This window comes from Pseudophryne corroboree, chromosome 5, assembly GCF_028390025.1.
Source record: "Pseudophryne corroboree isolate aPseCor3 chromosome 5, aPseCor3.hap2, whole genome shotgun sequence".
Taxonomy (NCBI): Eukaryota; Metazoa; Chordata; class Amphibia; order Anura; family Myobatrachidae; genus Pseudophryne; species Pseudophryne corroboree.
The window spans coordinates 708,515,346-708,533,565 of record NC_086448.1 but is presented as its reverse complement, the minus strand read 5'-3'; positions in this window follow the sequence as shown (position 1 = coordinate 708,533,565).

Sequence of the window (18,220 nt, the reverse complement as noted above, 5' to 3'; positions counted from 1 at the left end):
GCAGTATTATTGTTAGTAATAACCTCTGCATTGTACAACTGTGACTATATGTGTGTGCATTAGCTTGCTGAGTGGTTTCCATTTCGTGTCTCTCACTCAACTTGCTATCCCTATATTCTATAACCTGAGGGGGCTTAGTGCATCAGGTTTTATAATTATATAGGATTTTCACAGGATATACTCTAATACGTATTTTTCTCTGTGATTTTAGTCACCATATCTCTCATGTATCTAACATAGTAACATAGTATCTAAGGTTGAAAAAAGACAATTGTCCATCGAGTTCAACCTATTTGTGGTCTCCTATGCACGATTATTTCTCTTACGTCCTAGAGGATGCTGGGGACTCCGTAAGGACCATGGGGTATAGACGGGCTCCGCAGGAGACATGGGCACTCTAAAGACTTTAGATGGGTGTGCACTGGCTCCTCCCTCTATGCCCCTCCTCCAGACCTCAGTTAGATCCTGTGCCCAGAGGAGACTGGATGCACTGCAGGGGAGCTCTACTGAATTTCTCTGAAAATACTTTTTGTTAGGTTTTTTATTTTCAGGGAGCACTGCTGGCAACAGGCTCCCTGCATCGTGGGACTGAGGGGAGAGTAGCAGACCTACTTAACTGATAGGCTCTGCTTCTTAGGCTACTGGACACCATTAGCTCCAGAGGGTCGGAACACAGGTGTCGTCTTCGCTGTTCGTCCCGGAGCCGCGCCGCCGTCCTCCTCACAGAGCCGGAAGATAGAAGCCGGGTGAGTATAAGAAGAAAGAAGACTTCACAGGTGGCAGAAGACTTCAGATCTTCACTGACGTACCGCGCAGCGGAATTGCTCCCACACATACACACACAGAAGGCACTGTACGGGTGCAGGGCGCAGGGGGGGCAGTATATTGAAAAAACCCCACCAGGATAAAGAATTTGAGTGGGACCGAAGCCCGCCATTGAGGGGGCGGAGCTTGATCCTCCAGCACTAACCAGCGCCATTTTTCTCCACAGGAAGCTGCAGAGAAGCTGCTCCCCGGACTCTCCCCTGCTGAGCAAGTACAGAGGGCAAAAAAGAGGGGGGGGGGCACATTTAATTGGCGCAGTGAGTGTATTATTTATTCTATAAAAGAGTGCTGTACAGTCTGGGATTTTATTCCAGTGTCCAGTGGCGCTGGGTGTGTGCTGGCATACTCTCTCTCTCTGTCTCTCCAAAGGGCCTTATTGGGGGGCTGTCCCCATAATTGTATATCCCAGTGTGTGTGGGGGTGTCAGTGCGTGTGTGTCGACATGTCTGAAGCGGAAGGCTCATCTAAGGAGGAGGTAGAGCAGATGATTGTGGTGTCTCCGTCGGCGACGCCGACACCTGATTGGTTGGATATGTGGAATGTTTTAAATGCAAATGTGTCTTTATTACATAAACGATTGGACAAAGCAGAGTCCAGAGAAAAGGCAGGGAGTCAATCCATGGCTTTGACTGTGTCACAGGGCCCTTCGAGCTCTCATAAACGTGATAATGTCGATTATCTTACAGGAAAGAAAGCTATAAACACACCTTAAATACACTTTAAACCTTTAGCCGCTGCGGCCGCTATACTTAATACACACGCTACGTACTTTATACACTGTTTGCGTACGGAGTCCCGTATCACTGTACGGACTTAGCGTACAAACGCCGCGCTGGGGGTACAAAGTACACACAGCTCGCACACACCCAGAGATACACTTTAAACCTTTACAGTAATGCAATGCAATGCTATTACACTTTAAACCTTATGCAGCAATGCAGTGTGATGCTATTACACTTTAAACCTTATTCAGCAATGCAGTGAGATGATATTACACTTTAAACCTTATGCAGAAATGCAGTGTGATGCTATTACACTTTAAACCTTATGCAGCAATGCAGTGTGATGCTATTACACTTTAAACCTTATGCAGCAATGCAGTGTGATGCTATTACACTTTAAACCTTAGCAGGGAAAGAAATACACGACACCAGTCTGTAGTTAAACCACTGGGTTCCGACACCACAGTGGATTATTGCTGAAAGGGGGTTACAAAATATACAATACAATACAATATAACAGAGTAAATGGCTGCAGTCAATGTACATACGTGATTGGAATCGCTTGCGCAACCCGGCCGGTCTCCGGTCATCTTATGGATAACTTTGTGAGTCTTGTGCCAGGCCAGGCTGCAGCAGGCTTTATTTATACAATTCTTCCAAAAGCAATACAATGGATACTGTAATCCCTTTGTCCATTGGACACAGGAATGCACTTTCACAGTACAGGAGAGGTCATAGGTCGGTTTGAATAGGTAGGCGATGTCTTTCCCAACTGCTCTTGTGGGTGGTCTCCTCTGGATTCCCGCCGCATATATAATATACAGTAAATACAGTTTATATCTATATTCTGCTTCTGCACATAACTATCCGCAGAAACATGCGATCTTCCGCAGACCAACACCGGAATGTTACCCTTAAAATACCCTACAGCTGGATACCAAACACCACTTTATGACCTTGTTCTGTCCCCTCCTATTCTGTAAAGGTGAATCCCTTTGTTCTGAAACCATTTAAACTGTTGTTATTTTCTGGAGTGGTGCAGGGGGACTATGTGTACATTGTGCACTATTTGGATTAAATATGTAATGTGTTTTGATAGCTCTCCATGCGTTTACAAACTCTACCGTAAATACCCATACCACGCACTGATGCGCACGACCGCGGGAGCGACCATACGCAAATTGCGAATATGTGCACGCACAGCAGAACAAGTACACGCGCGGAGGCCATCTGTGTGTAGTTCGTACGTGATGTGTGTACTGCAATATTTTTCGACTTTGACAAACGTCCCTTGTCCCAGGTAGCAGACACTGATACCAACACAGATTCTGACTCCAGTGTCGACTACGATGATGCAAAGTTACCACCCAATGGTGGCCAAAAGTATTAATTATAGGATTATTGCAATAAAAGATGTTTTGCATATCACAGAGGACCCCTCGGTGCCTGACACGAGGGTATGCATGTTTAAGGAGAAGAAACCTAAGGTAACCTTTCCCCCATCTCATGAGCTGAACGCTTTATTTGAAAAAGCTTGGGAAACTCCGGACAAGAAACTGCAGATTACCAAGAGAATTCTTATGGCGTATCCTTTCCCCGCACAGGACAGGTTACGGTGGGAATCCTCGCCCAGGGTGGACAAGGCTTTGACGCGCTTGTCCAAAAAGGTGGCGCTACCGTCTCCAGACACGGCACCCCTCAAGGATCCTGCTGATCGTAGACAGGAGACTACCTTAAAATCAATTTATGCACATACGGGTGCCTTGCTCAGACCGGCAGTAGCGTCGGCATGGGTATGTAGCGCAATAGCAGCATGGGCAGATAACTTGTCATCTGACATTGACACCCTAGATAAGGATAGCATTTTATTGACGTTGGGTCATATTAAAGACGCAGCGTTATATATGAGAGACGCTGCGAGAGACGTTGGGCTATTGGGTTCAAGAGCCAATGCCATGGCAATTTCTGCTAGGCGAGCCCCGTGGACCCGCCAATGGACGGGTGATGCTGATTCAAAGAGACATATGGAAACGTTGCCTTACAAGGGGAGGTTTTATTTGGGGAGGGCCTCGCGGACCTGGTTTCCACAGCTATCGCGGGTAAATCTTCTTTTTTGCCTTATGTTCCCCCACAGCAAAAGAAAACACCTCAATATCAGATGCAGTCCTTTCGATCGCATAAGTCCAGAAGAGGTCGGGGCTCGTCCTTCCTCGCCAGAGGTAAGGGTAGAGGGAAAAGAATGCCTGCTACGGCTAGTTCCCAGGAACAGAAGTCCTCCCCGGCTTCTACAAAATACACCGCATGATGCTGGGGCTCCACTGCGGGAGTCCGCGCCGGTGGGGGCACGCCTTCGACTCTTCAGCCAGGTCTGGGTTCTGTCAGATTTGGATCCTTGGCCGATAGAAATTGTATCCCAAGGCTACAAACTGGAATTCGAAGAAGTGCCTCCTCGCCGATTTATCAAGTCGGCTTTGCCAGCTTCTCCCCCAGAGAGGGAAATAGTTTTAGCTGCAATACAAAAGCTGTGTCGACAGCAGGTGATTACCAAGGTTCCCCTAATACAACAGGGAAAAGGGTACTATTCAACCCTATTTGTGGTCCTGAAACCGGATGGCTCGGTCAGACCCATTCTGAATCTAAAATCCCTAAACCTGTATCTAAAGAGGTTCAAATTCAAGATGGAATCTCTCCAGGCAGTGATCTCCAGCCTGGAAGGGAGGGATTTTATGGTATCACTAGACATAAAGGATGCATACCTTCATGTCCCCATTTATCCTCCTCATCAGGCGTACCTGAGATTCGCTGTACAGGACTGTCATTACCAGTTTCAGACGTTGCCGTTTGGGCTGTCCACGGCCCGAGGATTTTCACCAAGGTAATGGCGGAAATGATGGTGCTCCTACCCAGGCAAGGAGTCACAGTTATCCCATACTTGGACGATCTCCTGATAAAAGCGAGATCGAGAGATCAGTTGCTGAAAAGCATGTCACTCTCCCTGAAAGTGCTGCAGCAACACGGCTGGATCCTAAATATGCCAAAGTCGCAGTTGATTCCAACGACTCGGATATAATTTTTAGGCATGATTCTGGACACGGAAAAGAAGAGGGTTTTTCTCCCAACGGAAAAAGCCCAGGAACTCCAGAGCATGGTCAGAGACCTGTTAAAGCCAAAAAGAGTGTCAGTTCATCAATGCACTTGAGTACTGGGAAAGACGGTGGCGGCCTACGAGGTCATCCCCTTCAGCAGGTTCCATACAAGGACATTTCAGTGGGACCTTCTGGACAAGTGGTCAGGGTCCCATCTACAAATACATCAGAAAATAAGCCTGTCCACCAGGGCCAGGGTGTCTCTCTTGTGGTGGCTGCAGAGTGCTCACCTTCTAGAGGGTCGCAGGTTCGGCATTTAAGACTGGGTTCTGGTAACCACGGACGCGAGCCTCCGAGGATGGGGAGCAGTCACACAAGGAAGAAATTTTCAGGGACTGTGGTCAAGCCAGGAGGCTTGTCTACACATCAACGTGCTGGAAGTAAGGGCCATATACAACGGCCTTCGACAAGCGGAGACTCTTCTTCGCGACCTACCTGTTCTGATTCAATCGGACAATGTAACAGCAGTGGCTCATGTAAACCGCCAAGGCGGGACAAGGAGCAGAGTGGCAATGGCGGAAGTCACCAGGATTCTTCGCTGGGCGGAAAATCACGTAAGCGCGCAGTCAGCAGTCTTCATTCCGGGAGTGGACAACTGGAAAGCAGATTTGCTCAGCAGACACGATCTCCATCCAGGAGAGTGGGGTCTGCATCAAGAAGTTTTTGCAGAAATAACAAGTCATTGGGGGCTTCCTCATATAGACATGATGGCGTCACGCCTCAACAAGAAACTTCGGAGGTATTGTTCCAGGTCAAGGGACCCTCAGGCTGTAGCGGTAGACGCCCTGGTGACACCGTGGGTGTTTCCGTCGGTCTATGTCTTCCCTCCTCTTCCACTCATCTCAAAAATACTGAGAATCATAAGACGAAAAAGAGTCCAGACAATACTCATTGTTCCGGATTGGCCTCGAAGGGCCTGGTATTCAGATCTTCAGACGATGCTCACAGAAGATTTGTGGCCTCTTCCTCCCAGGGAGGACCTGTTGCAGCAGGGGCCTGCGTGTTCCAAGACTTACCGCGGTTACGTTTGACGGCATGGCGGTTGAACGCCAAATCCTAGCTAGGAAAGGTATTCCGGGGGAAGTCATCCCTACTCTGATAAAAGCTAGGAAGGAGGTGACGGCGAAACATTATCACCGTATCTGGAGGAAATATGTATCTTGGTGTGAAGCCAAGAATGTTCCTACGGAAGATTTCCACCTGGGCCGTTATCTCCACTTTCTGCAGACAGGAGTGGATATGGGCCTAAAGTTAGGCTCCATTAAGGTGCAGATTTCGGCCCTGTCAATATTCTTTCAGAAGGAATTGGCTTCTCTCCCAGAAGTCCAGACTTTTGTAAAGGGAGTGCTGCACATCCAGCCTCCTTTTGTGCCCCCAGTGGCGCCATGGGACCTAAACGTGGTGTTACAGTTCCTTAAGTCACACTGGTTTGAACCTATTCAAACAGTTGAGTTAAAATTTCTCACTTGGAAAGTGGTCATGTTGTTAGCCTTGGCATCTGCGGGGCGGGTGTCCGAATTGGCGGCTTTGTCTCACAAAAGCCCCTATGTGATTTTCCATGTGGATAGAGCAGAGTTGAGGACTCGTCCTCAATTTCTGCCTAAGGTGGTTTCATCGTTTCATATGAACCAACCTATTGTGGTGCCTGTGGCTATGGGTGACTTGGAGGACTCCAAGTCTCTTGATGTAGTCAGGGCCTTAAAAGTTTATGTAGCCAGGACGGCTCGGGTTAGGAAAACAGAGGCACTGTTTGTCCTGTATGCAGCCAACAAGGTTGGCGCTCCTGCTTCTAAGCAGACTATTGCCCGCTGGATCTGTAACATGATTCAGCAAGCTCATTCTACAGCTGGTTTGCCGTTACCAAATTCGGTACAGGCCCATTCCACTACTAGGAAGGTGGGCTCTTCTTGGGCGGCTGCCCGAGGTGTCTCGGCATTACAACTTTGCCGAGCAACTACTTGGTCGCGTTCAAACACTTTTGCTAAATTCTATAAGTTTGATACCTTGGCTGATGAGGACCTCATGTTTGCTCAAACGGTGCTGCAGAGTCATCCGCACTCTCCCGCCCGGTCTGGAGCTTTGGTATAATCCCCATGGTCCTTACGGAGTCCCCAACATCCTCTAGGACGTAAGAGAAAATAAGATTTGAAACCTACTGGTAAATCTTTTTCTCCTAGTCCGTAGAGGATGCTGGGCGCCCGTCCCAGTGCGGACTAAATTCTGCAAGGCTTGCATATAGTTATTGCTTACATAAGGGTTATGTTACAGTTTGATCAGTCTCTGGCCGATGCTGTTTTGTTTCATACTGTTAACTGGTTAGTATATTCCATGTTGTACGGTGTGGATGGTGTAGGCTGGTGTGTATCTTGCCCTTAGATTAACAAAAATCCTTTCCTCGTACTATCCGTCTCCTCGGGGCACAGTTCTTTAACTGAGGTCTGGAGGAGGGGCATAGAGGGAGGAGCCAGTGCACACCCATCTAAAGTCTTTAGAGTGCCCATGTCTCCTGCGGAGCCCGTCTATACCCCATGGTCCTTACGGAGTCCCCAGCATCCTCTACGGACTAGGAGAAAAATATTTACCGGTAGGTTTAAAATCTTATTTTTGTATACAATTTTGACTGAAGTTGATGACTGCCGTTACGTTTTACCCCTCTTTTTTATAATAACCATAGTGCGTGACTATGCCCCTTAACCCTGGATATCCTTATCCATTAAGAATTTATCTAACCCATTCTTAAAGGTGTTGACTGAGTCGGCCATTACAACTCCCTCAGGCAGGGAATTCCAAACACGTATCGTCTTTACCGTAAAAAAGCCTTTACGCCGTATTGTGCGGAATCTCCTCTCCTCTAACCTGAGCGAGTGTCCACGAGTTCTCTGTGTTGATCTAACCAAAAACAGGTCCTGCGCAAGATCTGTATATTGTCCCCTTATATATTTGTAAATGCTCTGCTTGTGCTGACTACACTGCGCAGGGGTTTGGGTAAGAGGTATTGTGCTGCTGCCAATTGTACTGTGTTACCTGATACTGCAAGTTATATCATGTCTGCTTCTGAAGGTAACGGTTCTGGGGCTGAACACACTGCCGGTGTTGCTGAAGCCACAGACCCCTATGAGGACTATAGCAGCTGTGGGATCTGGTTCTGGAGGGCTCCTTGCCCCCCAGTGGGACTGTGGCAACGGGGGTACATAATGACCCACCGTGGGCTACTTTCTCCACGCTTCTACATACGCTAGTTACTAAACTAACACCCCCTATGGGACCTCCTATGCCGGTGCAACCATATGTGGTCCCCGCAGCTAACCCGCCTTGGGCGGACAATTTATCTGGTCAATTGAAGAAGTTGAACCAGTCCTTGACTACTAAAAAGTCTGACCCTCGCTCGCCTAAGACCAAGGGGTCCTCTAAGCGAGCTCTTATCTCCTCACAATCCACTGCTGTCACTGACACCTCGTCTGATGAAGATGGCGCTTACACTGACCCCACAAATTCTGACACAGATACTGCTGATGGGGAGGGTAGTTCACATGTGGATGTTCCTGATCTTTTGCAGGCTATTAAATTAATTTTACAGATTACGGATGATCCCGAGCCATCCGCCCCTCCTAAGAATCCAGATAGGTTCAAGCGTCAGAAGGTGGTTAAACAAGTTTTACCTCACTCTGACCACCTAGTGGATATACGTCAGGAACCCTGGGGAAACCCGGGAAAGAAGTTTGTGCCTCAAAAGAAGATGCTGGCTCGCTATCCCATCGCGCCAGAGCTGTCTAAAAATTGGGAAACGCCTCCTCCAGTAGACTCACATGTGGCTAGGATGGTGGTTTCCTCAGGTCTACCTGTCACTACCGTCGCGTCTCTAAAAGAGCCTACGGATAAACGTGTGGAGGGTTGTCTGAAAGCGATTTACACCCTCACGGGTGCTGCACAAAGGCCCACTATTGCAGCAACATGGGCTGCAGAGGCTATTGAAGCATGGGCCTTGGAGTTAGAAGCTGAAATCTCTTCTGAGCATGCTAGACAATGCTTGTCATATATTGTCACAGCTTCTCACGATATTAAAGAGGCGGCTTCTGATTAGAGATGTGCACTTGAAATTTTTCGGGTTTTGTGTTTTGGTTTTGGGTTCGGTTCCGCGGCCGTGTTTTGGGTTCGACCGCGTTTTGGCAAAACCTCACCGAATTTTTTTTGTCGGATTCGGGTGTGTTTTGGATTCGGGTGTTTTTTTCAAAAAACCCTAAAAAACAGCTTAAATCATAGAATTTGGGGGTCATTTTGATCCCAAAGTATTATTAACCTCAAAAACCATAATTTCCACTCATTTTCAGTCTATTCTGAACACCTCACACTTCACAATATTATTTTTAGTCCTAAAATTTGCACCGAGGTCGCTGGATGACTAAGCTAAGCGACCCAAGTGGCCGACACAAACACCTGGCCCATCTAGGAGTGGCACTGCAGTGTCACGCAGGATGGCCCTTCCAAAAAACACCCCCCAAACAGCACATGACGCAGAGAAAAAAAGAGGCGCAATGAGGTAGCTGTGTGAGTAAGATAAGCGACCCTAGTGGCCGACACAAACACCTGGCCCATCTAGGAGTGGCACTGCAGTGTCACGCAGGATGGCCCTTCCAAAAAACACTCCCCAAACAGCACATGACGCAAAGAAAAAAAGAGGCGCAATGAGGTAGCTGTGTGAGTAAGATAAGCGACCCTAGTGGCCGACACAAACACCTGGCCCATCTAGGAGTGGCACTGCAGTGTCACGCAGGATGGCCCTTCCAAAAAACACTCCCCAAACAGCACATGACGCAAAGAAAAAAAGAGGCGCAATGAGGTAGCTGTGTGAGTAAGATAAGCGACCCTAGTGGCCGACACAAACACCTGGCCCATCTAGGAGTGGCACTGCAGTGTCACGCAGGATGGCCCTTCCAAAAAACACTCCCCAAACAGCACATGACGCAAAGAAAAAAAGAGGCGCAATGAGGTAGCTGTGTGAGTAAGCTAAGCGACCCTAGTGGCCGACACAAACACCTGGCCCATCTAGGAGTGGCACTGCAGTGTCACGCAGGATGGCCCTTCCAAAAAACACTCCCCAAACAGCACATGACGCAAAGAAAAATGAAAGAAAAAAGAGGTGCAAGATGGAATTGTCCTTGGGCCCTCCCACCCACCCTTATGTTGTATAAACAGGACATGCACACTTTAACCAACCCATCATTTCAGTGACAGGGTCTGCCACACGACTGTGACTGAAATGACGGGTTGGTTTGGACCCCCACCAAAAAAGAAGCAATTAATCTCTCCTTGCACAAACTGGCTCTACAGAGGCAAGATGTCCACCTCATCATCATCCTCCGATATATCACCGTGTACATCCCCCTCCTCACAGATTATCAATTCGTCCCCACTGGAATCCACCATCGCAGCTCCCTGTGTACTTTGTGGAGGCAATTGCTGCTGGTCAATGTCTCCACGGAGGAATTGATTATAATTCATTTTAATGAACATCATCTTCTCCACATTTTCTGGAAGTAACCTCGTACGCCGATTGCTGACAAGGTGAGCGGCGGCACTAAACACTCTTTCGGAGTACACACTTGTGGGAGGGCAACTTAGGTAGAATAAAGCCAGTTTGTGCAAGGGCCTCCAAATTGCCTCTTTTTCCTGCCAGTATAAGTACGGACTGTCTGACGTGCCTACTTGGATGCGGTCACTCATATAATCCTCCACCATTCTTTCAATGGGGAGAGAATCATATGCAGTGCCAGTAGACGACATGTCCGTAATCGTTGGCAGGTCCTTCAGTCCGGACCAGATGTCAGCATCAGCAGTCGCTCCAGACTGCCCTGCATCACCGCCAGCGGGTGGGCTCGGAATTCTGAGTCTTTTCCTCGCACCCCCAGTTGCGGGAGAATGTGAAGGAGGAGATGTTGACAGGTCGCGTTCCGCTTGACTTGACAATTTTCTCACCAGCAGGTCTTTGAACCCCAGCAGACTTGTGTCTGCCGGAAAGAGAGATCCAAGGTAGGTTTTAAATCTAGGATCGAGCACGGTGGCCAAAATGTAGTGCTCTGATTTCAACAGATTGACCACCCGTGAATCCTTGTTAAGCGAATTAAGGGCTCCATCCACATGCCTAGCGGAATCGCTCTGTGTTAGCTCCTCCTCCTTCAATGTCTCCAGCTTCTTCTGCAAAAGCCTGATGAGGGGAATGACCTGACTCAGGCTGGCAGTGTCTGAACTGACTTCACGTGTGGCAAGTTCAAAGGGCAGCAGAACCTTGCACAACGTTGAAATCATTCTCCACTGCGCTTGAGACAGGTGCATTCCACCTCCTATATCGTGCTCAATTGTATAGGCTTGAATGGCCTTTTGCTGCTCCTCCAACCTCTGAAGCATATATAGGGTTGAATTCCACCTCGTTACCACTTCTTGCTTCAGATGATGGCAGGGCAGGTTCAGGCGTTTTTGGTGGTGCTCTAGTCTTCTGTACGTGGTGCCTGTACGCCGAAAGTGTCCCGCAATTCTTCTGGCCACCGACAGCATCTCTTGCACGCCCCTCTCGTTTTTTAAATAATTCTGCACCACCAAATTCAAGGTATGTGCAAAACATGGGACGTGCTGGAATTTGCCCATATTTAATGCACACACAATATTGCTGGCGTTGTCCGATGCCACAAATCCACAGGAGAGTCCAATTGGGGTAAGCCATTCCGCGATGATCTTCCTCAGTTGCCGTAACAGGTTTTCAGCTGTGTGCGTATTCTGGAAACCGGTGATACAAAGCGTAGCCTGCCTAGGAAAGAGTTGGCGTTTGCGAGATGCTGCTACTGGTGCCGCCGCTGCTGTTCTTGCGGCGGGAGTCCATACATCTACCCAGTGGGCTGTCACAGTCATATAGTCCTGACCCTGCCCTGCTCCACTTGTCCACATGTCCGTGGTTAAGTGGACATTGGGTACAGCTGCATTTTTTAGGACACTGGTGACTCTTTTTCTGAGGTCTGTGTACATTTTCGGTATCGCCTGCCTAGAGAAATGGAACCTAGATGGTATTTGGTACCGGGGACACAGTACCTCCAACAAGTCTCTAGTTGGCTGTGCAGTAATGATGGATACCGGAACCACGTTTCTCACCACCCAGGATGCCAAGGCCTCAGTTATCCGCTTTGCAGCAGGATGACTGCTGTGATATTTCATCTTCCTCGCAAAGGACTGTTGGACAGTCAATTGCTTGGTGGAAGTAGTAAAAGTGGTCTTACGACTTCCCCTCTGGGATGACCATCGACTCCCAGCAGCAACAACAGCAGCGCCAGCAGCAGTAGGCGTTACACGCAAGGATGCATCGGAGGAATCCCAGGCAGGAGAGGACTCGTCAGAATTGCCAGTGACATGGCCTGCAGGACTATTGGCATTCCTGGGGAAGGAGGAAATTGACACTGAGGGAGTTGGTGGGGTGGTTTGCGTGAGCTTGGTTACAAGAGGAAGGGATTTACTGGTCAGTGGACTGCTTCCGCTGTCGCCCAAAGTTTTTGAACTTGTCACTGACTTATTATGAATGCGCTGCAGGTGACGTATAAGGGAGGATGTTCCGAGGTGGTTAACGTCCTTACCCCTACTTATTACAGCTTGACAAAGGCAACACACGGCTTGACAAATGTTGTCCGCATTTCTGTTGAAATACTTCCACACCGAAGAGCTGATTTTTTTGGTATTTTCACCAGGCATGTCAATGGCCCTATTCCTCCCACGGACAACAGGTGTCTCCCCGGGTGCCTGACTTAAACAAACCACCTCACCATCAGAATCCTCCTTGTCAATTTCCTCCCCAGCGCCAACAACACCCATATCCTCCTCATCCTGGTGTACTTCAACACTGACATCTTCAATCTGACTATCAGGAACTGGACTGCGGGTGCTCCTTCCAGCACTTGCAGGGGGCGTGCAAATGGTGAAAGGCGCATGCTCTTCACGTCCAGTGTTGGGAAGGTCAGGCATCACAACCGACACAATTGGACTCTCCTTGTGGATTTGGGATTTCGAAGAACGCACAGTTCTTTGCTGTGCTTTTGCCAGCTTGAGTCTTTTCATTTTTCTAGCGAGAGGCTGAGTGCTTCCATCCTCATGTTAAGCTGAACCACTAGCCATGAACATAGGCCAGGGCCTCAGCCGTTCCTTGCCACTCCGTGTGGTAAATGGCATATTGGCAAGTTTACGCTTCTCCTCCGACAATTTTATTTTAGATTTTTGAGTCCTTTTTTTACTGATATTTGGTGTTTTGGATTTTACATGCTCTGTACTATGACATTGGGCATCGGCCTTGGCAGACGACGTTGATGGAATTTCATCGTCTCGGCCATGACTAGTGGCAGCAGCTTCAGCACGAGGTGGAAGTCGATCTTGATCTTTCCCTATTTTTGGAACCTCAACATTTGTGTTCTCCATATTTTTTTTTTTTTTTAGTTATTAGTATTTTTTATTTGCCAGCTCCCATTTTTATAGCAGATGGAACATGTCCAATACAAATGCATTCAAGAGAGACAGACATTATAGTAGCTCACAAAGGAAGCCGAGTAATCCAGCTTCTGCATAACAGAAAGCAAAGGTGACTTCAGATGTTCTGCCCTGGTTTTCCCAAATGCAGACAATTTGTGAGCGGTGAATTATATGAAGGTACATTTTTTTTTTTTTAAAGTTAGAATTTTTATTGAGTGATCAGTAATCAAAACATTAACAAGAACAAAATTGTGCAGGTTAGGGAGATTGAACACGGAGCCAAACATTTTACATACCAGGTCAGAACATTAGAAACAGTTCCATGAAGATATGGGCCAACAGGTATTAGCAGTATGCCCCCTGCGTAAATCTAAACGCGTACTTGACCTGTCTCATTTTGTTTTACAGATATAGTATAAAGTTTATTCCAAAACAGATTGTAATCCTGTGAAGAATAAAAGCACGAAAGAAAAAGAAGAGGAAGGGAGAGAAGAGGCTAGAAAATATACCTTAATAGAGGGGGAACGTTGAGAAAAATACATATAAGGATGCAAGAGGGTGGGAACAGTCCACTGTGATAACAACAGAGGGGGAGACAACAGAGGTGATAGATGTATTAGCAGGGTTAGCAATATTAGCAGTATTAGCATAGTCCGGGCATCAATAAGGATCGAGCGAGGTACCAAGGAGACCAGATGTTGTGGAACTGAGCCACAGTGTTATTCCTCAGGCTTGTAATATATTCCATACTGGCTATATAGTTAATTTTGGATATCAGTAATGCCTTGGAGGGAGGTTTATGGTCTTTCCAGCATTTAGCGATCAGAGATTTAGCCGCCATGCAAAGTAGCATGATAAGCTTGTCTTGGGTTTTGGGTAGCAATGGTATGGGAGCATGCAGTAGAGCAGTTTCAGGGGAGAGGTCTAGATTTTGTCCGCAGGTTTGAGCAATAAGTGCTCCAACCATTTTCCAAAAGGGGCGAATAGAGGGGCAAGTCCACCATATGTGGAAAAAAGTGCCCTCCTCTCCACAGAGTCTCCAACATAGATTTGTTGTCGTGGGGTAAATGGAATGAAGTCTGGAGGGAACTAAGTACCACCTGGTGTAGACTTTATAGCATGTTTCCCTGAGTGCCACACTAATAGAAGCTTTTGCGATGCGCATTCTGATTTCATCCCATTGATCATCTTCCAATGGATGGGAGAGATCTGATTCCCAGGCTAGTTCATGGGGTTCACGGTCAGGGGGGTCTGGGGTCAGAATAGAGTTGTATATTGTTGAGATATTCCCCTTTTTGCCAATTGAAAGTAAGCACATATGTTCAAAGGAGGTGGGTGGTTTCAAAGGTGTAGTTTTAAGCTGAGATTTGAGAAAGCTAAGAATTTGAATGTAATGGTAATGACACGAGGATGGTAAACCAAGGCGCTCCTGAAAATCTCCAAAAGAGGTCGGCGCTGAGTGGCCTTTAACATGGATAAATCTCGTGATACCCTGAGATTGCCATGGGGCCGCTATTTTTCGCTCGCAGCCAGGGGGGAAGGCAGGGTGTCCCCAGATAGGTGTTAGAGGCGAAGGGTATAAGGATAGGTTGTAGGTGCTGCGGAGTTTGTCCCACAATCCAAGGGTGAATTTAATCGTGGGGATTGAGTAAGCCGAGGCTGGTCTGCAGGACCTGGGGAGCCATAGAAGAGAGTCGAGGGAGACGCCCTGATATATTGAGTTCTCAATATCGACCCATTTTCTGTTCCCTTGAGGGGAATGCCAGGACACTATGTGGTTAAGGTGACAGGCATTAAAATAAGCCTGAAGGTTAGGGTATCCCAATCCGCCTGAAGTAGCACTCTTAGTCAACAGTGTTCGTCTTAAACGAGATTTACGGTGAGCCCAGATAAATTTGTTGCACAATGATTGCAATGAAGCCAGGGTCACTCTGGGCACCATTATCGGAATGGTCTGAAATAGATAAAGAATACGGGGAAGGAGATTCATTTTCAGGGCGTTAATCCGTCCAATCCATGAAATGAATAATCTGTCCCATTTATCTAAGTCTTGGGTGAGAGTTTTAATCATAGGAACATAATTAGTCTGGTATAGGCTGGTGTAGGATTTAGTTATGAATATGCCGAGGTATTTGATAGCCGAGGGTCTCCAAAGAAAAGGGAAAGAGGAGGTTAAAATCAAATGGGTATGGGGTGGGATATTAAACGTAAGGGCCTCAGATTTGGTGTGATTTATTTTGTAACCAGAGAGGGAGCCGTATAGGAGTAATTCTTTTTGTAGGTTAGGTAGAGAAATCAAGGGGTTAGATAAAGTCAAGAGGACGTCATCCGCAAATAAAGATATTTTGTATGAGCTCTGTCCTACTGTAATCCCCCCAATGTCCGTATTAAGTCTGATACGAGCCGCTAGAGGTTCGATGCATAAGGCAAAAAGTAGGGGCGAGAGAGGGCATCCCTGACGAGTACCATTCTTCAAACTAAAACGAGGTGAGCTCAATCCATTGGTCAGGACCGTAGATGAGGGGTTAGAGTAAAGGGCCGTTATTGCAGTTATGAAATGACCATGGAGGCCAAACGTAGATAAGGTAGAAAACAAAAAGGGCCAGGAAATGCGATCAAATGCCTTTTCGGCATCTAGCGCCAAAGCAATCGCTGGAATTTTCGTCGAGTTTATTTGGTGAATCAAATTAATAGTACGTCTGGTGTTGTCTGAGGCCTGGCGGCCAGGAATAAATCCCACTTGGTCAGGGTCTATTAATGATGGCAACACAGCGTTCAGGCGAGTTGCTAGTATTTTGGCAAAAAGTTTGAGATCGGTATTTATCAAAGATATGGGTCTGTAATTTGAGCAATGCGAGGGATCTTTTCCAGGCTTCGGGATTACAATAATGCGGGACGTCGTGGAGTCAGTGTGGAAGGGCGCACCCCGTAATATTTTATTAAACAGGGAGGTCATATGGGGAATGAGTTGAGGGGCAAAAGTTTTGTAGTACACCATCGGATAGCCATCCGGGCCAGGTGCTTTAGAAGGTTTCTGGGTTTTCAGTGCCGCTTCAATTTCCTCAGCAGAAATATCAGCATTGAGAGTAGAGTTAGTTTCCTCGTCTAAACGAGGAAGAGCGCATGAATCTAGATATTGTTGTGCCTGGTCAGCTTGTGCTAAAGGATTGGACGGGGGGTCAAGGTTATAGAGTGTCCTATAATAGTCAAAAAAGATACTATTAATTTTTTTGGGGTCATAGGTAATGTTACCTGAGGGTTGTCTGATAGTATGGATGCATTGGTTAGCCTTTTTGGCACGTAGTTGGTTAGCTAATAAAGTATGTGCCTTGTTACTTTTATCGTAGAACGATTGATTAGCCCATCGAAGCGAGCGCTCGATATTCTCCGCCAAGAGAGATTGTAGGTCATCACGTGCTTTAGAAAGTTCGGCTAGAGTTTTTTTAGAGCGTGTGCGTTTGTGTTCCCTGTCTAATGTTGCAATGTTATCCGTTAACAGAGCAATTTGGTTTTCTCGGTTTCTCTTACGGCGGGATGCAAATTGGATAATGGATCCCCTGATGACCGCCTTATGGGCCTCCCATATAGTGGCTATACTGCAGTCGTCTTCTACATTAACGGCAAAATATTCCCGAAGCTCTGTTTTAATTAAGTCCTGAAACTTAGGGATCTTCAATAGTGTCTCGTTTAGTCTCCATGTCGGTCTACCGTCAGGGATATCAAAAATGTCAAACGTCGCAGTTAAAGCTGCGTGGTCAGTCCAGGTAAGTGGGACTATCGAGGAAAAGCGAGCGGTACGGGAGAGAGGTGCACAGCTCAAGAACATATCGATACGAGAGTACACATCATGTGGATTGGAATAGAAAGTATAGTCCCTGGTGGTCGGATTGAGGAAACGCCAGACATCGAACAAACCAGCCTCGGCCATGCCATTGTGTAATACGGAGGAATTCGGGGTTTGACTACTACGCAAGGGTCCTGACCTGTCCATGCCCGTAAGAGCCATATTGAAGTCGCCACCAACAAGTATCTTGCCTCGTCTATATGAGTAAAGGTCGTGAAAAAACTTGCGAAAGAATTTGGATTGGGCAGTGTTTGGAGAGTACAGATTAGCCAAGGTAACCTCCTCGTGTCCAATTTTTCCTCTCACCATTATATAACGACCTTCATTGTCGCGTTTACAGTCTAAGAATTGGAAAGGGACGGATCCCCTTATTAAGATAGCCACCCCTTGTTTTTTTGCTGTGTGATTGGAGTACCAGGCCATAGGAAATTGTTTAGATGTCAGGGAGGGATGGGAATCCGATTTCAAGTGTGTCTCCTGTAAGAAAATCACGTCACCTTTCAATGTTTTAAGAGATCTGTGGAGATGAGAGCGCTTCTGGGGAGTGTTCAGCCCCTTGACATTAATGGACAGGCACGTTAGCGGCATGGTTGAAGCTGAAGAGGGAGTAGATCACTGGAAATCCCTGGGGTCCCGGACTCTGCTAATGTGGACAAGAGAGACAGAAAGAGAAAATAAAAAGAGAAAAACAGGCGTGTATAATTCTGTATACGAATAATATTAGATAAATGAATCAATCTATCTGTGTTTACAGGGGTGCCAACTTACAGATGTGCTATAACCGGGGTCTAAGAGAGGAGGGGGACAGAAGAAAGAGAAACAAAAAAGAAAAAAGCAGACGTGGTATCCAGTAGGCAGGATACTCAGCTGCTAAAATTGAGCTCTCAAGGAAAGAAAAATGAGAGAGCTCGCTGGCGGGATACAAATACACTATAACAGATGAGGGTATTAATCCTCTATGCTTGACAATAAGTTTAATCCCTAATATTCGGGGGAGGAAGTATCAAGGCAGGGCGCTGACGCCCCCCACCCGAAACCAATAATAGACAGAACGGATGGACCGTCGTGTAACAAACTAAGATCTACTTCAGGGGCGGGATAGTCCTAGAAATAGAACACAATAAAAAGAGTGATCATATAACAGATAGTATCAACTTAGTAATAACAATAGAGCAAATGGTAAGATC